Source organism: Alosa pseudoharengus, unplaced genomic scaffold (genome assembly GCF_046254945.1).
Source record: "Alosa pseudoharengus isolate Yale_2024_CS ecotype anadromous, Long Island Sound unplaced genomic scaffold, YU_APseudo_1.1 YU_APseudo_1.1_scf_20, whole genome shotgun sequence".
NCBI classification, from domain to species: domain Eukaryota; kingdom Metazoa; phylum Chordata; class Actinopteri; order Clupeiformes; family Clupeidae; genus Alosa; species Alosa pseudoharengus.
In genome coordinates, this window is record NW_027468664.1 from 35,316,277 (window position 1) to 35,339,014 (window position 22,738).

The 22,738-nt window shown below is 39.5% G+C and overlaps 1 long non-coding RNA gene across 1 annotated transcript; it reads left to right on the forward strand.

Moving 5' to 3' along the window:
- Window positions 1-262: 262 nt before the first annotated feature.
- Window positions 263-923, forward strand: LOC143136775 (uncharacterized). The gene is made up of 2 exons (XR_012989449.1): window positions 263-394; window positions 505-923. It is a non-coding gene; the product is annotated as an uncharacterized LOC143136775 (long non-coding RNA).
- Window positions 924-22,738: the final 21,815 nt, after the last annotated feature.

Genomic DNA, 22,738 nt, shown 5'->3' on the forward strand with positions numbered 1-22,738 from the left:
AAATAACCAGCGTTTTACTTAACCAGACCATTAGATTTGACATTAGGCCAATGTTAACTAGCATGAAATGGCTAGAAAATTAGCTTTCCAATGTGCTAGCGTACAGCGTAACCTTAATCAGTTTTAAATGTTGTACATCTAGGTACATAGCAATTTATTTGGTGACTGTTTGCAGGCAAACCTGCTTATGAAATGATTGAGTGTGATCCTGACTGGGCCCCTTCTCTGTACCTCGGCCATACTGAGGTCAAAGTTACTAACACAGACCGGTTCAAGCGGTTTAGGAGAAGAGCGACAAGGTCACAACAACCGCAACCCCCATCGCTAGGGACTGACCACACTGGTCCTGCTGGTCCTCAGACTGAGTTCGATAATGCTGCACCTTTATACCCAGGTAAATCGTAAAATAATACAATATATGTTGTCCCCTGTGTATAGCTAATCTGGATTCCTTTGGAATAGTGGTTGTGATATGACAACATTTATTTTTATTGTTACTGTCAGACAACACTACATCTGCAACTGAGATGGAAGGTCTCGTGAATCCACCCCCATCTCCGGGCACTGTCCACACCGGTCCTGAGACTGAGAGGCCGTTTACACGACACCGATGGGTGGATTTTTTCTTACCGCTTTCACACCTTTAACGACTCCGGCAAGAAAAAACCTCGCGTGTACACACAGAGGTGTATCCGGCTAAATGTGCTGTAGTGCATATGCCAGACCAGTCGATGGCGCCGCTGTGCAGAAGATTCACGATAATTTCGCGTGAATCGCATAGAAGAAAACATTGTTGAAACAGTTTGTTAAGCCAGAGAATGTCTAATAAGTGCTCTGGTTAAGCAGTCGCATGAAATAAGGAGACTACAGACAATTTGGTTTTCAATTCAACTGTTAAACTAATAAAGTTTATTTTCAAGGTATGTGACTGCTATGTAAAATTTCAAATTCTTAGCCTACCCATTGCATTAGGTCTGAGCACCACTGGAGAAAACACTAACATGCAGTAAGCTAATGTTTAACTAAGTTAAGCTAACGTGTGCTTCTAACTTAGCCACTAAAGGCTGATAGGCTACATTGTGCACATAAATCATGACAGGGGAAAGAAAAACATTTTAATATGATAAATAAATGGTTTGGTTTGTTTTGACAAGCAACATGTCAGGTCGAGTGCCGTGGCTGAGTTGAGAGGTGGGGCTATGTCGTCATAAAGTTGCCGGCTTCGCACCTACAGCCGTCTACACGGCGAAAGTTAGCCGGTGGTTTCAAAAGTTCCCACTTCGGAAGCCGGTTTCAAAAGCTATCGGTTTCAGTCCCCTAAACTGCCGGCGTCGTGTACATGCAAGGCGTAACCGTTAACAAAACCTCACCGGTTTCACAAAAACCGGCGTCGTGTGCACGGCCCCTGAGTTGAATGAAGCAGCACATTTGTTCCCAGGTAAATATTGGTAACAGACGCAAGTAGATTCAATATATTTTATGTCCAATGGTGTTTCTATCTAGACAAAGGATTGAACCTAAGTGTAAGTACCTTTCACACAGAGTTGTAGCTTTTCTGACTCAAAGGCCAATCATTCTAGGAGGTCATTAGGCATTTGGCATGCTAATGTAACAGTCTTGAAATACTCAGCAGCTATCAGTAACAAAAGTATGGTGTGAAAGTCACACCCCTGGGCCGTTCTTCAAAACTGTCATTTGGATCAAAGTGATCCAGATTGATAAATCCCATGTCTTGATGTGTGGAATCAATGATTACTTTTAAACTGGTCCCTGATCACAGATGCAGAAACATGGAATTTTCAAATCGGGATAATTTTCATGTAGATTACACTGTTTTAAAAACAGTGGGCCCTGGGCATCAGGCATGTACAGAGATTGACAATTTATTTTTGGGGGCCAAGCAGCGAAGCTGCGAAGGCACCCATTGTGTTTCTATTTGTTCTTATTATTAGGGGTCCGAGCAGCGTAGCTGCAGGACCCCTATTGTTTCTGTACCGTTCATTTTTGGCCAAAATTCTGTAAAAGTCATACTGCAGCCTAAACCGTAACTCCAAAACTCTTGAAATTTTCAGGTATGGTTACCAGTACCCCCCTCTACCCATAACCAAAAGGTGGCGCTATTGGAAAAAAAAGTTAATTATGCTAATTTCTCCTTACCAGATTGACCTAAACTCAAAATTCTTTCATAATATTAATCTCTAAACTCAGATGCATCTTTTTGGCCCTGGTCTTATGGTCTAAAAATGTTTACTTTTGCCACAATTTCATGGAAAAGCCAAACATTATAAAAAGTTTCACACTCTTCAAAAATAATCAAATCTTCACCAACAATTCTCACAGACAATGTTTAGACCAAGCCTCACAAAAGTTATCACTCAGAATTTTGATATTTTGTTCATTTCAGAGGCCAATAAACTTAGACCACTTAGGCCTTTTTTCTTAGATCACCTATATTCCTATAAACCGTAAGTCGTAGAAACTTGACATTTTCAAGTATTGTTACCAGTACCCCCCACTACCCATAACTCAAAATTTGGGGTACTGCACCCAAAGGTGGCGCTCTTGTCAAAAAGGCTTATTTCTCCTTACCAGATTGACCTAGACTCAAAATTCTTTCATCATATTAATCTCTACATTCAGATGCATCTTTTTCACCCTGGTCTTATGCTCTAAAAATCAGAGAAAAGCCAAACATCATAAAAAGTTTCACAGGTTTCAAAAACTATCAAATCTTCACCAAAATTCTCACAGACAATGTTTAGACAAAGCCTCACAAAAGTTATCAAAAGAATTTGGATACGTTGTTCCATTTCAGAGATATAGGCCAATAAAGTTCGACCACTCAGCCCATTTCTCCTATATCACCTATATTCCTATATGAGTTTTTTTTTCTTTCTTGGATACCATTAACAGTGCACATTTTCAGATCTGTACTCTTTTTTTATAAAGCCCAAATGTATGCTAGGAATTTTCTTGATGTTGTGTGTTTGCCAACACACATTTTCACCATTTGAATGTGACTGCTCAATGTGTATGATTGTCAGTGGCTGAGTGGGATAATGCCTAGTGCTGGTGTTTGTTAGGTTGAGAGTTTGAATCCTGCTAGAGCTTTAGGCTCAAGATGCACATGCTATTGGTTATTGAAGATTCACACTATTGAACAGCACCTGAATGACATCAGGCAATTGACATTCACACTCATTAGTTGCCAAGAATCAGAATGCCGACACACTCTATGACATATAGGGGAACTTCTTTGTTTACTATTTTTCCTTCATCATTAAGTCTATCATATTTATATTTCATCCATTACTGTTCTTCTCTATAAATGTATAATTGCCCCAGAATATCCAAAAGTTTCAGGTGTACTCTTTCAGGAAAGCCCTTCATTTTATTGTCAAATGTATACTTGGAGTTTTTCTTGTGTGTTTACCAACACACATTTTCATCATGTGAATGTGACTGCCTAATATGTCGGATTGTCAGTGGCTCAGAGGGATAATGCCTAGTGCTGGTGTTTGTTAGGTTGAGAGTTCCAATCCTTCTAGAGCTTTGGGCTCAAGATGCACATGCTATTGGTTATTGAAGATTCACACCATTGAACAGCACCTGAATGACATCAGGCAATCAACATTCACACTCATTAGTTGCAAAGAATCAGAATGCCGACACACTCTATGGCATATAGGGGAACTTCTTTGTTTACTATTTTTCCTTCATCATTAAGTCTATCGTATTTTAATTTCATCCATTACTCTTCTTCTCTACAAATGTCTAATTGCCCCAGAATTTCCAAAAGATTTCAGGTGTACTCTTTCAGGAAAGCCCTTCATTTTATTGTCAAATGTATACTTGGAGTTTTTCTTGTGTGTTTACCAATACACATTTTCACCATGTGAATGTGACTGGCAAAGATGTAGGATTGACAGTGGCTTAGTGGGATAATGCCTTGTACTGGTCATCCTTAGGTTGAGAGTTCAAATCCCACCTGAAGCATTAGTGTTCAAATACTGTTGGGTTGTGGAGGTTAGCATACTAAAATAGAATGTTGTGGAGGTTAGCACACTATAACATTACAGCATTACAGCTACTTGTCAATATGGACTTGTAGTGCAAGGCAAGTATAACTGTATAATTATAGGCTGTTTATCTTATTGACTCCGACACAGAACCCACCACCACAAATGCAATTCAATTCTGTGGGAAACACTGCCTTCCATTATCAAACCCTTCATCTTATCCACAACAAATAAATAGTCCTGTAGAACACCAAACCTGACACACTTGATCTTCACATCAAGCCACACAAAAGTTATCCCTTTTCGTCTTCGGAACTCAAACCGTTTGCCCGTAACAGCCAATCGAAATATGCAGCGAAGCCGCCAAACAGGAAGTGAGCTCATATCTCAGCAACCCTTGCATGTATCAAAGCCAAACTTGGTGCATGGACTCAGGACCCAATCAGGGGGACGCTCAAGAAATCTGGTGACCTTTGACCTCTAGGGGGCGCTGTAATTAAGAAACATGCCTTTTGGCCTGTAGCTGCTCTTGTGCTTAGAATTAAAATGTACTAGTGGTGTCTGGTAATACTGTTGGAGGTCCTTAGGCCGACCCAGGCCAACTTGTGATGTCATCGTAATTGATTCGGCCGCCATGTTAGATTTAATCAAAAACATCAAAAAGTTATCACAGGTCGCAAATTTCATCTGATCTTCACCAACATTGGCACAAACCATCTTCAGACCATAACCTATCAATATATTGCTCTCTATAACAATTGACAAAAGCATTCGCCCATAACAGCCAATCGAAATTGGTGGCGAAGCCGCCAAACAGGAAGTGAGCTCATATCTCAGCAACCCTGCCATGTATCATAACCAAAGTTACTACATATATTCATGACCCCATTAGGAGGATGCTCAAAACATTTGGTGACATTTGACCTGTAGGGGGTGCTGCCATTAGCAATATTGCATTTTGATGTGTTGTTGCTGATGTGTTTTATCAATCTTTTTTATTTTTTGATGTGAAACTGATGACAACATGTTCCATCCAGTTAATTCTAATGCGTGCGTGCAAGGGCAGGGCAGGACGGGGTGGGATGGGCTGGGGTGATTAGGTGGGGGGGGTGGCTGGCTGGCGAAGGCGGTGGCAATACTCAGCCCTGTTTCAGCCCTGTTGATCCCGGGTGTCTGCTGAGTTCTATCTTGTCGCCGTGGCTACTCCGGCCTATTCTGCTTGGCCCCCTCATTGCTGCTTGCAGCTATATTTAGGGCCCGAGCACCGAAGGGCGCAAGGCCCTATTGTTTTTGTAAGGATTATTAGGGCCCGAGCACTAGGGATGTAACGATTACCGGTATAATGATAAACCGTGATAAAAATGTTGACGATAACAATTACCGTTTTCTTTTGAAATATCATAATTATCACGGTTGATTATCACGATGTTGAAACCGTGTGTTTAATCCTTCCCAGCTTCATCCGAGCCTGCTTTTGACATACAGTAGGCCTGGTACAATGAAGCAAAATTGGTACCCTACTGATTCTGTTGTCTAATTGATGGTTTTAACTGCGAATTGGATTAGGCTACACCTGATTTTAAAAGGCGGAACATTTTCACTGCAAAACTTGCACTGTATCATTTGCACTCTGCTCTATGTTCGCGTGCACATTAAATCCATTCCACTCACGTTATCAGAAGAACACAGTAGCCTAAAGTTTTATTTCGAACACTTACTTTGGTCTCACTCAGGGTAGGAATTTCACGGCGGCCACGTTTTTGCCCCTTGCGTTGGCCGTGATGTCCATTTGAAAATCAGAGGTTTACAGGCCACGGTGCCCTTGGTGCCCTTCTTTCAATATTCTGCTTTGCATCCTACTAATAGCGAATTTTATTTAGCCTATGGCCTGTCAAAATAATCTTAGCATTCACAGCGCAAATTAATTTCTTTTACGCAGTGGAGAAAGTGACAGCGCAAGAAAGAAAGTGCGTCTAAATTCACCTATTCTTCTCAGTTGAACTACTCGCGATGTAGCCTACTCATCACACAGACATCACAAGTATCACATGAAAGAGCTTTTTCTCAGCTTTTAAACGATGTTAGCCGCGAATTGCTGTGGTGAACGGTTCGCGAGAAACGTAAATAATATAATTAAATTTAATCATAAATTCTACTGAAGGTTTTCGTCCATCTCCCTACCCATTCCTCTCGGTGCAATACTTCACGAACCTTTCGTTTAACACATGACAAACCATATATCAGAATAAACAGCAGACCTTACCGAACATAAAGGTGTAACGCAGTCCCCTGTACAGTTAGCCGTTCCAGAGTAATCCAGTTTTGAATTTGCAGTACATTTCGACATGCATGGATGTCTCCAAATTTGGGCTTTAAGTTTTACAATGTGTTTAAATTGTTCCACATGATTTCATAACAGGCCAAATACAAAATAAATGTTACAAATATCACCTATATATCGGTAAATCAGAGGACAGCTGACTAAGAGTTTGTAAAAGTAGATCACAAAATGCTAAGCATGCATCTAGGCTATTTGAGTTTCTTAAAGCTGAACTGTGCTTAAATTGTTCAATACATGATTTCATAACAGGCCAAATATAAAATAAATGTTAAATATAGCCTAGATATCTGTAAATATTAGATGTTCAGATGATTTGCAGTTCTATATAATATGTCATGTTTCATGTTTTTGTAATGTTTCATACAGTGATGCAGGTCTACTGCAGTGAATAGGCTATACAACTTTGATATTTTTTATAGCCTATGTGGCCTTTGTGCCCTCCACCAAATATGCCCAACTGAAGGCCAAGTGGCCTTGCCCCCAGAATGGTGAAATTCCAAGCCTGGTCTCACTCATTGGATCCAAATAACAGTAATAGCAACCTCCAAGTCATGGTAGGGTAAGTTAAGCGATAAGCACATAGCCAATTCAACATGAAAAACTGAACGGGACACTTTTTGAAACTATTTCAGCTTGTGTAGGCCTATCAGTGCTTTCTGAACATATTGAACACACTTTTAAAAATACCGTGATAATACCGAAAACCGTGATAATTTTGGTCACTATAACCGTGAGGTTAAATTTTCATACCGTTACATCCCTACCGAGCACCGAAGGGCGCAAGGCCCTATTGTTTTTGTAAGGATTATTATTAGGGGTCCGAGCAGCGTAGCTGCAGGAACCCTATTGTTTCTGTACCGTTCATTTTTTGGCCAAAATTCTGTAAAAGTCATACTGCAGCCTAAACCGTAACTCCAAAACTCTTGAAATTTTCAGGTATGGTTACCAGTACCCCCCTCTACCCATAACCCAAAATTTGGGGTACTGCACCCAAAGGTGGCGCTATTGAAAAAAAAAGTTAATTATGCTTATTTCTCTTTACCAGATTCACCTAGACTCAAAATTCTTTCAGAATATTAATCTCTAAACTCAGATGCATCTTTTTGGCCCTGGTCTTATGGTCTACAAATGTTTACTTTTTCCACAATTTCATGGAAAAGCCAAACATTATAAAAAGTTTCACACTCTTCAAAAATAATCGAATCTTCACCAAAATTCTCACAGACAATGTTTAGACCAAGCCTCACAAAAGTTATCGCTCAGAATTTTGATATTTTGTTCCATTTCAGAGATATAGGCCAATAAAGTTAGACCACTTAGGCCTTTTTTCCTAGATCACCTATATTCCTATAAACCGTAAGTCCTAGAAACTTGACATTTTCAAGTATTGTTACCAGTACCCCCCACTACCCATAACCCAAATTTGGGGTACTGCACCCAAAGGTGGCGCTCTTGTCAAAAACGCTTATTTCTCCTTACCAGATTCACCTAGACTCAAAATTCTTTCATCATATTAATCTCTACATTCAGATGCATCTTTTTCACCCTGGTCTTATGCTCTAAAAATGTTTACTTTTGCCACAATTTCAGAGAAAAGCCAAACATCATAAAAAGTTTCACAGGCTTCAAAAATTATCAAATCTTCACCAAAATTCTCACAGACAATGTTTAGACAAAGCCTCACAAAAGTTATCAAAAGAATTTGGATACGTTGTTCCATTTCAGAGATATAGGCCAATAAAGTTTGACCACTCAGCCCATTTCTCCTATATCACCTATATTCCTATATGAGTATTTTTTTTTTCTTGGATAACAACCATACAACCATCATTAGGTGGATACCATTAACAGTGCACATTTTCAGATATGTACTCTTTTTTATAAAGCCCTTAATTCTATTGTCAAATGTATGCTAGGAATTTTCTTGATGTTGTGTGTTTGCCAACACACATTTTCACCATTTGAATGTGACTGCTCAATGTGTATGATTGTCAGTGGCTGAGTGGGATAATGCCTAGTGCTGGTGTTTGTTAGGTTGAGAGTTCGAATCCTGCTAGAGCTTTAGGCTCAAGATGCACATGCTATTGGTAATTGAAGATTCACACTATTGAACAGCACCTGAATGACATCAGACAATTAACATTCACACTCATTAGTTGCCAAGAATCAGAATGCCGACACACTCTATGACATATAGGGGAACTTCTTTGTTTACTATTTTTCCTTCATCATTAAGTCTATCATATTTATATTTCATTGATTACTGTTCTTCTCTATACATGTCTAATTACCCAAGAATATCCAAAAGTTTTCAGGTGTACTCTTTCAGGAAAGCCCTTCATTTTATTGTCAAATATATACTTGGAGTTTTTCTTGTGTGTTTACCAACACACATTTTCACCATTTGAATGTGACTACTGAATGTGTATGATTGTCAGTGGCAGAGTGGGATAATGTCAAGTGCTGGTGTTTGTTAGGTTGAGAGTTCGAATCCTGCTAGAGCTTTAGGCTCAAGATGCACATGCTATTGGTTATTGAAGATTCACACTATTGAACAGCACCTGAATGACATCAGACAATTAACATTCACACTCATTAGTTGCCAAGAATCAGAATGCCGACACACTCTATGACATATAGGGGAACTTCTTTGTTTACTATTTTTCCTTCATCATTAAGTCTATCATATTTATATTTCATCCATTACTGTTCTTCTCTATAAATGTCTAATTGCCCCAGAATATCCAAAAGTTTTCAGGTGTATTTTTTCAGGAAAGCCCTTCATTTTATTGTCAAATATATACTTGGAGTTTTTCTTGTGTGTTTACCAACACACATTTTCACCATGTGAATGTGACAACTCAATATGTAGGATTGTCAGTGGCTCAGTGGGATAATGCCTAGTGCTGGTGTTTGTTAGGTTGAGGGTTCGAATCCCCGGTAGTGCTTTAGGCTCTAGCTCGAATACTATTGGTTATTGAAGATTCACACCATTGAACAGCACCTGAATGACATCAGGCAATCAACATTCACACTCATCAGTTGCCAAGAATCAGAATGCCGAGACACTCTATGACATTCAGGGGAACTTCTTTGTTTACTATTTTTCCTTCATCATTAAGTCTATCATATTTATATTTAATCTATTAGTGTTCATCTCTACAAATGTCTAATCGCCCCTTCATGCTTGGAGTTTTTCTTGTGTGTTTACCAATACACATTTTCACCATGTGAATGTGACTGGCCAACATGTAGGATTGACAGTGGCTCAGTGGGATAATGCCTTGTACTGGTGATCCTTAGCTCGAGAGTTCAAATCCCACTTGAAGCATTAGTGAGTTGTGGATGTTAGCATACTACAATAGAATGCTGTTGGGTTGTGGAGGATAACACACTATAACATTACAGCTACTTGTCAATATGGACTTGTAGTGCAAGGCAAGTATTACTGTATAATTATAAGCTGTAGCCTATAATTATTTGTCATTTCTTATACATATTTAGTCGGCTCTTCCACTTGACAGAACAACTCTATATCGGTTAAGGATGTCACGCATGAAACAATGCTGCAGAAACACGAAAATACGACTTTGAGTTTAGTAGTCTATAATTTTCAGTTCCTGTTTATCTATTGCACAATGGGTAATAATTTAAAGGAATCATGTTGCAGTCTTGTAAATAGTGACCCTGCAAGATCCCTAGTCATTGCAAAATCATAGTCTGTGACTTAAAACTCTACTACTTGTCTTTAGATGTGAGAGGGTCTGAGACTGTAGTCTTTCAAAAATCTTTTCCAAATCTTTGCAAATCTTTCCAAAGTTTACCCGCTGGGAAACCCTGTAGCTCCGGAGCAGGGGCTCAGACCAGGATAAATTGTTTGCTCGCCCTCAGTTCGCTCTTTTGTTCATCTCAACCCAGCACTCCAGTGTGTCCTGCTCTGTGTGCGTCTTTGAGTTAACGTAAGTCATCACTTTAATCACCCTCACTATGACTTTTGTGATGTTTATCAGTTTGTAGAGTAGCTCTGCCATCATGTGTAAAGTTAAGGTCTTTGTTTGTTGGTTTGGTGTGTTGGAGTCCCATGTGAGAGATGATTAGGTGATGTTGGTTGACTTGGGATGTCAAGTATTGTTTAGTTGTACCTTATATAGCCATATGATTTGAGTTTATTGTTCAAATGTCAATTGGTTTGTTTGTGAGTTGGGATCTGTACTGATTTACCCCATTTCACTGATTACTCCATTTTCTGTTTGTTTCCTCTTTGATGCAGCACACATACAAGTAAAGAACAAAAGAACAGATGAATTGAAACTCAAATAAAGTTAACTTGTGTTGCACCGAAACCTGCCATCTCCGTGTCATCACTCCATACCATTGAGCCTTCTGAGTCACACCATTGAACAGCACCTGAATGACATCAGGCAATTAACATTCACACTCATTACACACTGCTGGTGTTTGTTAGGTTGAGAGTTCGAATCCTGCTAGAGCTTGAAGCTCAAGATGCACATGCTATTGGTTATTGAAGATTGACACCATTGAACAGCACCTGAATGACATCAGGCAATTAACATTCACACTCATTAGTTGCCAAGAATCAGAATGCCGACACACTCTGACATATTTTGTTTACTATTTTACTTTGTTTACTATTTTTCCTTCATCATTAAGTCTATCATATTTATATTTCATCCATTACTGTTCTTCTCTATAAATGTCTAATTGCCCCAGAATATCCAAAAGTTTTCAGGTGTACTCTTTCAGGAAAGCCCTTAATTTTATTGTCAAATGTATACTTGGAGTTTTTCTTGTGTGTTTACCAACACACATTTTCACCATGTGAATGTGACTGCCTAATATGTCGGATTGTTAGTGGCTCAGAGGGATAATGCCTAGTGCTGGTGTTTGTTAGGTTGAGAGTTCGAATCCTGCTAGAGCTTTAGGCTCAAGATGCACATGCTATTGGTTATTGAAGAGTCACACCATTGAACAGCACCTGAATGACATCAGGCAATCAACATTCACACTCATTAGTTGCCAAGAATCAGAATGCCGACACACTCTATGACATTCAGGGGAACTTCTTTGTTTACTATTTTTCCTTCATCATTAAGTCTATCATATTTATATTTAATCTATTAGTGTTCATCTCTACAAATGTCTAATCGCCCCTCCATGCTTGGAGTTTTTCTTGTGTGTTTACCAATACACATTTTCACCATGTGAATGTGACTGGACAACATGTAGGATTGACAGTGGCTCAGTGGGATAATGCCTTGTACTGGTGATCCTTAGGTTGAGAGTTCAAATCCCACTTGAAGCATTAGTGAGTTGTGGATGTTAGCATATTACAATAGAATGCTGTTGGGTTGTGGAGGATAACACACTATAACATTACAGCTACTTGTCAATATGCACTTGTAGTGCAAGGCAAGTATTACTGTATAATTATAAGCTGTAGCCTATAATTATTTGTTATTCTTATAATATCTGTCATTTCTTATACATATTTAGTCGGCTCTTCCACTTGACAGAACAACTCTATATCGGTTAAGGATGTCACGCATGAAACAATGCTGCAGAAACATGAAAATACGACTTTGAGTTTAGTAGGCTATAATTTTCAGTTCCTGTTTATCTATTGCACAATGGGTAATAATTTAAAGGAATCATGTTGCAGTCTTGTAAATAGTGACCCTGCAAGATCGATCCCTAGTCATTGCAAAATCATAGTCTGTGACTTAAAACTCTACTACTTGTCTTTAGATGTGAGAGGGTCTGAGACTGTAGTCTTTCAAAAATCTTTTCCAAATCTTTGCAAATCTTTCCAAAGTTTACCCGCTGGGAAACCCTGTAGCTCCGGAGCAGGGGCTCAGACCAGGATAAATTGTTTGCTCGCCCTCAGTTCGCTCTTTTGTTCATCTCAACCCAGCACTCCAGTGTGTCCTGCTCTGTGTGCGTCTTTGAGTTAACGTAAGTCATCACTTTAATCACCCTCACTATGACTTTTGTGATGTTTATCAGTTTATAGAGTAGCTCTGCCATCATGTGTAAAGTTAAGGTCTTTGTTTGTTGGTTTGGTGTGTTGGAGTCCCATGTGAGAGATGATTAGGTGATGTTGGTTGACTTGGGATGTCAAGTATTGTTTAGTTGTACCTTATATAGCCATATGATTTCAGTTTATTGTTCAAATGTCAATTGGTTTGTTTGTGAGTTGGGATCTGTACTGATTTACCCCATTTCACTGATTACTCCATTTTCTGTTTGTTTCCTCTTTGATGCAGCACACATACAAGTAAAGAACAAAAGAACAGATGAATTGAAACTCAAATAAAGTTAACTTGTGTTGCACCGAAACCTGCCATCTCCGTGTCATCACTCCATACCATTGAGCCTTCTGAGTCACACCATTGAACAGCACCTGAATGACATAAGGCAATTAACATTCACACTCATTACACACTGCTGGTGTTTGTTAGGTTGAGAGTTTGAATCCTGCTAGAGCTTGAAGCTCAAGATGCACATGCTATTGGTTATTGAAGATTGACACCATTGAACAGCACCTGAATGACATCAGGCAATTAACATTCACACTCATTAGTTGCCAAGAATCAGAATGCCGACACACTCTATGACATATAGGGGAACTTCTTTGTTTACTATTTTTCCTTCATCATTAAGTCTATCATATTTATATTTCATCCATTACTGTTCTTCTCTATAAATGTCTAATTGCCCCAGAATATCCAAAAGTTTTCAGGTGTACTCTTTCAGGAAAGCCCTTAATTTTATTGTCAAATGTATACTTGGAGTTTTTCTTGTGTGTTTACCAACACACATTTTCACCATGTGAATGTGACTGCCTAATATGTCGGATTGTTAGTGGCTCAGAGGGATAATGCCTAGTGCTGGTGTTTGTTAGGTTGAGAGTTCGAATCCTGCTAGAGCTTTAGGCTCAAGATGCACATGCTATTGGTTATTGAAGAGTCACACCATTGAACAGCACCTGAATGACATCAGGCAATCAACATTCACACTCATTAGTTGCCAAGAATCAGAATGCCGACACACTCGAAGACATATAGGGGAACTTCTTTGTTTACTATTTTTCCTTCATCATTAAGTCTATCATATTTATATTTCATCCATTACTGTTCTTCTCTGCAAATGTCTAATTGTCCCAGAATTTCCAAACGTTTTCAGGTGTTCTCTTTCAGGAAAGCCCTTCATTTTATTGTCAAATGTATACTTGGAGTTTTTCTTGTGTGTTTACCAATACACATTTTCACCATGTGAATGTGACTGGCAAAGATGTAGGATTGACAGTGGCTTAGTGGGATAATGCCTTGTACTGGTCATCCTTATGTTGAGTGTTCAAATCCCACCTGAAGCATTAGTGTTAAAATACTGTTGGGTTGTGGAGGTTAGCATACTAGAATAGAATGCTGTTGGGTTGTGGAGGTTAGCACACTATAACATTACAGCATTACAGCTACTTGTCAATATGGACTTGTAGTGCAAGGCAAGTATAACTGTATAATTATACGCTGTTTATCTTATTGACTCCGACACAGAACCCACCACCACAAATACAATTCAATTCTGTGGGAAACACTGCCTTCCATTATCAAACCCTTCATCTTATCCACAACAAATAAATAGTCCTGTAGAATCAAGTATTGTTAGAATACTGTTGGGTTGTGGAGGTTAGCACACTATAATGTTACAGCTCAGGGTAATCCTAATTTTATGCATCAAATTTATTCCAATCCAACTCAAAAGTTTTGAACGACACAAAGTGAAGGTTTTATCCAGATCAAAACCAAGAATAGATTATGTGATCTAATCCAATTTCAGGATCCTTGTTTCCCTTTGAACAACCCATTTTCAAGATTTGATCCAATCCGATAGCTGAAATCCGGTAACTGAAATCCGATAACCGAAATCCGATCACGTTTCTTTTGAACAATTGTGCCCAAACAATCAAAGCATATGTAAAACTAAAAAGCTATGCCATCATGTTCGTTTTGCTCGGACCCCGTAAATCACCGCTTGCGGTTATATTTAATATTATTATTATTCCCGTCTCCCTAATTTTTTCCAGCTCCTGTGCCTAGGCCCTTTGAGATACAGACACCGTTCCAACTTTAAAACGTCCGGGCAGTACCAGTGTAACTTGCTCGAGAAGATGACGTCAAGTGGGCGTGTCGTTCGTCCGCCATATTGGATTGAATAGAAAGCGAAACTAAATTTTCACAGGTCACAAATTTGGTCCGAACGCCACGAAACTTGACGTACATCATCATTGGCCCAAGCCTCACAAAAGTTACTAGAAGGATTTTTGATTTTCGAAAGCGTTTGCCCGTCACAGCCAAACGAAATCGGCGGCGAAGCTCCGAAACAGGAAGTTGTCCATATCACAGGAACACTGTCACATATCGATACCAAATTTTGTATATGAACTGGGGACTCCAGTGTGAGGGTGCATAAGCTAAAAAAAAAAAAGAAATATTCCAAAAGTTTCCATCATTTGGCAAACCACCCACAGGTATTTGGTAACTCTCCCCATTCACCTATACACCTTTCACCTTCTATCACAACGCCTTCCGAGTATGCTCAATCAATGCCTCTGGGTATCCACAATGTCTCCAGGCAACCTTGCCCAATCATGAAATCCTTGCTCTGCCATGGGATAGTATGAACTTACGAACTGAAATAGCAAGGAGAACGGTAGCTATATATAGCTTACATAATAGAGTTGTTTTCACATTGACGGTATTCAAATAAAAATTTTCATTATTGTTACATATCATGATGGGAGAGTATTATTAAAAATGTTACAAGTATGCAAATGCATATGTTTACGGGCATTTAGGTTTTACTGTGTTGTTTTGTTGTAAAGACATGCAAGGCATTCTGGGCCATGTAATAGACAAACAGTGGTCGGCAGCGTTAACTTGATTTCCATACGTATTAATATGAATAGTTCTAGGTGTTTCTGTAAACCTAGGGACAATAAACAGCTATCTCTGTTACAAAAACGAGCTGGTAATCGCTCATTGAAGAGGGAACTATGATAAAAAGATTTTTTTCCTCAAAGCATGGATTTGACGACAGTACAAGCAGGAAATACCTTGAAAAGACTCTCCGTTTATTTGATGTTGCCATAGCAACGCAGCCTTCAGAGCAAAGATTCTAGAAGAGCTTCAGGGAGACACGTTTTGAGTTCGTGGCCATTGGCCAAGTACCTAAAATATCGGTTTCCATGTGTATGTGCTGGATGGCGTGCTTCCTTTATGAAAGTAAGTGTTTTATAGAGTTACAGACATAATGAGTCATGTTGTAGTGGTCAACATAAATGTGCCCCTTCTGTTATTAGAATGCTAAGCGGAGATTTAAAATCATTCATTTCTTGTGTGGCTAGAAGCTAGCTAGCTATGTCAGGGAGGAGATGTTGCTGTAACGTTAACGTTATGAGATTTATGTTGCTTGATATGCTTGTACTCGTAACTTCGTCACTCGTAACTTTAGGACTCCTATTTTTTTTTACTAAGAGTAATTCAGGAAGCATTTTAGCCCTAAGTAGCGCCTGAGTCTGTGACAGCTTAAGCGAGGACTCCTAATAAGACCGATTCACAAACAATGTTTTGTGGTGGCATTTCAGGTCGCGATGTTTTGAAATGCGTCTAACAATCACGAGGGAACAATTTTGCATTGTAGGCATAATAACTAAGGGATGCAGTAACACCACCAACAACAACCAAAACTAGCCTACTCATTGTTTACATGTACATTAAATGTAACGTTTCATTGTGAATCAAATTAAAAGATTCTCCTCTTTGCAAACGTTGGCATAGGCATATGGTGACAGATTAATTTAATAATGCTGCTGTATGAATCACGGTAAGCACGAATGAAGTGGCCACTTCTTAATGGGACTCACTGTATGGAAGTAGGCTAAGTAAAATAGAGATGTTTAAAATAAGATAAAGTTAGGATATGCCCGCTTGACAACGGCAGAGATAACTGTGGCCTTTGGCCATAGCAACCATCCATTTAGAACGACTGGCCTTCATAGCAACCAAGGATCTTAGCTGTGATTCATGTAGCTACAGTATATGGAAGCATATGAGTAGCTTTATTCAAATGAGAATGCAATCTGCAATATGCAATTCAAAATGACTTTACATTATGCAATTGCCAATTCATTATGTAATTTAATATTGCAATTTGCAATAATTTCCAACAAATTGTATTTTAATTTGCAAAGTGACAATGCAATCCTAAAATCAATTTAAATAATTTTGGTTAAAAAATAGAATAAACATGGATTGAATTGCATTCCATTTTGCCATGGTACTTCAGTCTCAAAATTCAAATGTCAATTCCTTTTGCATTTCAATTTTCAATATTCAGTTTAATCATTTAACTGTCAATTCGTTTTGCAATTTAATATTTAAAGTGCAATGTAGGATTGCATTTTTAAAACATATTTGGCAAAACTGTCAATGTCAGCTTGAAAAGATTTTGGATTATTTTGGGCAAAACGTTTTGCCATCGTTTTGTGGCATTTTATTCAAATAGAAAAGAAATAGCGCCCCCCGTGATTGCATTGCACTTTGGTCACGCTCTTTGTGTTGCAAAATTCAAATGGCCATTCAATATGCCAAACGCATTGCAATCTGTCAAGTCTCTCGTCAAGGCGGGAACTAGGCTACGTCACTTCCGTGTTTACGTCTTACCCAGTTAGTGCTTGCAATGGAGAAGTTGCTGCACTAAGGTCTCTGGCTGATTATGTAGAACACCACCGTGTCAACGAGTCTGACTCAACGGACAGATTACTGAAAATGGACGACAGAGTGGGCTATCTAGCCCTACTTTTGTCCGATTTGATGTAAATCTGGTCCGTTCAAAGATTTCTGAGGCCTTACAGCTAATGGGCGCTAGACGGTGGGGAGACCTTCTGTGGATACCACTGGAGGGAATAGAGGGTTACCTCTCCTATTAGGGAGATCGCGGAGCTCTTTGGAGTTCACAGGACAAGCAGGGCTAGATCGCCCACTCTGTCGTCCATTGTCGTTAGTTAGGCTAAAACTCACAGCCTTTCCTTGCCCTGCTCTCTCTCTCTCTCACACACACACACACACACAACGGAGACTCCCCTCCGTGGTCTGGCTAGCCTCATAAGCAAACCGGGGGGTGCGGTCGCTCCGGGCCCACATTTGGCCAAATCTATATCGCTGAATTGTTGTATACGATGCTTATTTGTAGGCTACTAATTGCTGGGGGGAGGGGATGCTACTAAAGATGCCGCTGGTTGGCAAAGTTATCAGCAGCAACATAAGAGCCTTAATAATGTAAGAACACAGAGGGTCTCGCGGACACTAGGCCTACTCGCGGTCACGGTTAACATTATTCATCAACTGTGACATGATATGTTTGCACCGCCAACACCCCCCCCCCCCCCCCCCCCCAAAAAAAAAGTGCCCCCTTGAAAATCGCAAATGCCCCCTCTGTCACTGTACTCTACAGCCGGGTCTGTCGGCCAGAGACTGCAAACTCCTCCATTGCAAACGCTAACTGGGTAAGAACAGAGAATGTCTAATAAGACATTAGCCCGTAGACGGGCTCTGGTAAGAAGACGTTAACACGGAAGTGACGTAGCCTAGTTCCCGCCTTGACGAGTGACTTGACAGATTGCAATGCGTTTGGCAGATTGAATGGCCATTTGAATTTTGCAACACAAAGAGCGTGACCAAAGTGCAATGCAATCACGGGGGGCGCTATTTCTTTTCCATTTGAATAAAATGCCTTAAAACGATGGCAAAACGTTTTGCCCAAAATAATCCAAAATCTTTTCAAGCTGGCATTGACAGTTTTGCCAAATATGTTTTTAAAATGCAATCCTACATTGCACTTTAAATATTAAATTGCAAAACGAATTGACAGTTAAATGATGAAACTGAATATTGAAAATTGAAATGCAAAATGAATTGCCATTTGAATTTTGAGACTGAAGTACCATGGCAAAATGGAATGCAATTCAATCCATGTTTATTCCATTTTTTAACCAAAATTATTGGAATTGATTTTAGGATTTCATTGTCACTTTGCAGATTAAAATATAATTTGTTGGATATTATTGCAAATTGCAATATTAAATTGCATAATGAATTGTCAATTGCATAATGTAATGTCTTTTTGAATTGCATATTGCAGATTGCATTCTCATTTGAGAAAAGCTACTCATATGCTTCCATAACAGTATGCATGCAATGTGATGCAAAGTATAGAAAGGTGATGAAATATACAGAGACAGGTCAAGAAATATAGTGCAATGTAGACAGTAGTATACAGTTGATTTACAGAAGGTGGTTTAGAGTAATATGAATTAAATATAAATATGTGCAGTGTATTAGCAGTTATCTCATGCAATAAGTAGAATAATGCATGTAGATGTAGCAGTAACAGTATAATAGTAGAAATAATAATATAGATATAGGCAGTGTATTAACAGAATATAATAAAACAGAATAATTATGGATATTCAATTTGACAAATATATAACAGAAATGTACATAACATACAGCTATGTGCAGTGTGGAAACAGTGTCATTGTAGTGCAGAAACAACAACTTAAGAGTAGTAAGAATAAGTCTATGTGCAGGATGAATAGTATGAAGATCAGTAGAATAACTATGTATAAATGTAATTACAGTAGGCCTATGTACATTTGTAAATAAATAGAAAACTATGGGTGAGAGGGATAAATTAATTTTATTTAATCGTAAAAGTAAATTGCATTCAATTAAATTGCAATTAAAAATCTTTCCAGTAGGCTTTAATGTCACGCAAAAAGTACAACCAAAGCTGAGCTTGATCAACTACAACGTCTAAAGAACCAGAACTTCAGTGTAGTTTTTTGCTGGGTCCCAGGCCATGTTGGTCTGAGGGGAAATGAGAAAGCGGACAGTGCTGCTAAGCAAGTCCTCAATGAAGAAGTCACAGATGTCAAATCCGTGCCCCAGACCTTAAACCTATACTGAACTCTTACATCACAGATAAGTGGCAATCTGAATGGGATTAATGTACCAACATCAAGCAAGGAATGGGAATTTTGGCACGTTTTCATGATCCACTGGGTCGTTATGGGCCACACAAAATACGGTGTTGCTAAAATTACTCCTATTGTGGCTATTAGAGACATGCGTTCATGAGTATTCAGCTACATTTAATGAGTTAAGTAAAATACATTCACACACAAAAAAAAAACATCACTAATGTTGTGGACATTACTTTATTCTGAGATACATCAATAGGCTCAGAAAAACAATCCTAAACAGACATAAGGTCTTTATAGAGCAAATCCATATAGATTATTTGTCAAATAAACCAGTAAAACAGAATTAGGGGATGGAATATATAACATTCACACTCATAGCTCATATTTTTAAAATAAATCAGTGAAAAAGTATCCTGACAAACAAGCAGCATTTGAATTCCTTAGTCATATTTCATCATTTCAATTCTTCTAGGTTACCTGATAGCCCAGTTTGAGAGGTGCAAGACACGTGACATTATTTATTTTTGCAGCCAATCACTGCTGTTGTTTTATTTTATTGATTTGATCTTAGTCATAGAAGCTAAATTCAAAGGCAGGCCACAGGTAAAATCCAACGAGCCGCATTCACCCCGCAAGTCAATAGTTGAATAGCCCTCTCCTAGAGCTTTTGCGGTATTGCCACTGCTCCAACACTGAAAGGCACTGTTAGAATGCTTGGATCAAGCCAGGTTCAGCATAGCGTATGCCACTGTCTGCTCATGTTGGTGACCGGACCAGGGCAAGCACACTTTTGCAGTTCCCGCCGGAAATGCAGTCTAGTTAATATTATTATTATTCCCGTCTCCCTAATTTTTTCCAGCTCCTGTGCCTAGCCCCTTTGAGACACAGACACCGTTCCAACTTTAAAACGTCCGGGCAGTACCGGTGTAACTTGCTCGAGAAGATGACGTCAAGTGGGCGTGTCGTTCGTCCGCCATATTGGATTGAATAGAAAGCGAAACTAAATTTTCACAGGTCACAAATTTGGTCCGAACGCCACGAAACTTGACGTACATCATCATTGGACCAAGCCTCACAAAAGTTACTAGAAGGATTTTTGATTTTCGAAAGCGTTTGCCCGTCACAGCCAAACGAAATCGGCGGCGAAGCTCCAAAACAGGAAGTCGTCCATATCACAGGAACACTGTCACATATCGATACCAAATTTTGTATATGAACTGGGGACTCCAGTGTGAGGGTGCATAAGCTAAAAAAAAAAAGAAATATTCCAAAAGTTTCCATCATTTGGCAAACCACCCACAGGTATTTGGTAACTCTCCCCATTCACCTATACACCTTTCACCTTCTATCACAACGCCTTGCGAGTATGCTCAATCAATGCCTCTGGGTATCCACAATGTCTCCAGGAAACCTTGCCCAATCATGAAATCCTTGCTCTGCCATGGGATAGTATGGACCAGAGCCATAGAGAGAAAGAGTTGCGACACTCCCATTGGACTCCGTTGTACGCCTTTTGCCGCCTACTTCCTGGGTATGCAGCCTCACGTAGTTCCAAAAAGCCATTCTATGGCGTTGGACATCATTCACTTCCATTGCTGACTGTCGAGTAACTTCTGAGGTAAGTTGATTAAATAGCTACCTGTTTTGAATTGTGAAGTGTCTATATTGTAGCATAGGCCCTTTATGATGCATATACTGATCTTTTGTTGTATGTACACAGCGTAATTATATATATATTTTTTATCTTGGTAGACGACCGATTGCCTGCTAGTTTGTTAGCTTGACTTGCCTTCTGTGAAGGTAATGTTATATCCAGGGGTAAATTGATTAAATAGCTACCTCTTTTGAACTGTCAACTGTTTATATTTTATCAGAGGCCCTTTATGATGCATATACTGATCTTTATTTGTATGTACACAGCGTAATTATATATATGTTTTATCTTGGTAGACCACCGATTGCCTGCTAGTTTGTTAGCTTGACTTCGCCCTCTGTGGTAACGTTAATGTTATATCCAGGCGTAAATTCATTAAATAGCTACCTCTTTTGAATTGTCAACTCTGTATATTATATAAATAGGCCCTTTATGGTGCATATGCTTATATTTATTTGTATGTGCACAGTGCAATTTATATATATTTTCTTAACTTGGTAGACAACCGATTTTCAGTCATTGCCTGCTACTTAGTTATCTCGATTTTGCGAGCTGTGAAGAAGGTATCGCTACACCAAAAATTACGTTCAGTAGTGAATCTCTGACATATTTTATTTAGTAAATTATTGATGTTAGATTACTAGGATCATTAAGGTTGATTAAGGACGTTTTTTTTTAGGTTGTATCTGCTGAACCTGGCGGTGTTAGCTAGTCAGCTGAGTACTGTGTATCTGATGCTAGTAGAAATAAGGTTTGTTTAATTACACCCTTGAAAGGGCTGTTGGATTGCATGTAGGAATACAAATTATTTTACACAAAAAATTATCATAAGCCATAATGAGCTTTAAAATGTTTATTACTCAGACAGTAGTGTGACTAATTTGTTTCCCAAACACTGCTGCAGGCGGCTGCTGCTGGAGGCGATGACTGCTTGAGCTGGCTGGTGTTGGCGAAGGATGGTGATGGCGGCTGCTGCTGGTAATGGTGGCGGCTGCAGGTAATGGTGGCTGTTGCTGCAGGTGGCGGCCGCTGCTGGTAGCTGCTACTGCTGGCGGCTGCTGGTGGTGGCGGCTGCTGCTGCTGGTGGTGGCGGCGGCTGCTGCTGGTGGCGGCTGGTGGCGGCTGCTGCTGCTGGTGCCGGTAATGGTGGCTGGTGCTGGCCATGGCTGCTGGTGGTGTCTGCAGGTAGTGGCTGCTGGTGGCGACTGCTGACGGTGTGCCGGGAATGGAGAGGCCGAATACATCCAAGGATCCTCCCTCCCTCTCTCTCCTCAACCACTTTTGAATTTGCTCAGGGCTATTATAAGTGTGGTAAAGTATAGTATATTTGCGACGTTATAATATGTTGTGAATGGTTTGCCCTATATATAGTGTTACCTGCTGTGTCCATTGTTGAATCTATTGTCGCCCTATTTCGCTTCATCTGCTTTTTAGTGTCCAGGACACAGATGAAGAGGATGTTAGTATGCGTTGTCGAGAGGAACTGCCCTACAGTGACTGGCCATAGTGCATAGTGGAACTCCACAGGTGTGAGTCTGATGTATGCAATTGGCAGTCCTGAGTGAACTGGCTTGTTAGAATATATTTGTGCCCGTCTCAGCAGATCTTGCTGGACCACCAGTATCGTTGTTGTGGCCACTGTACGTATGTTTGTTGATATT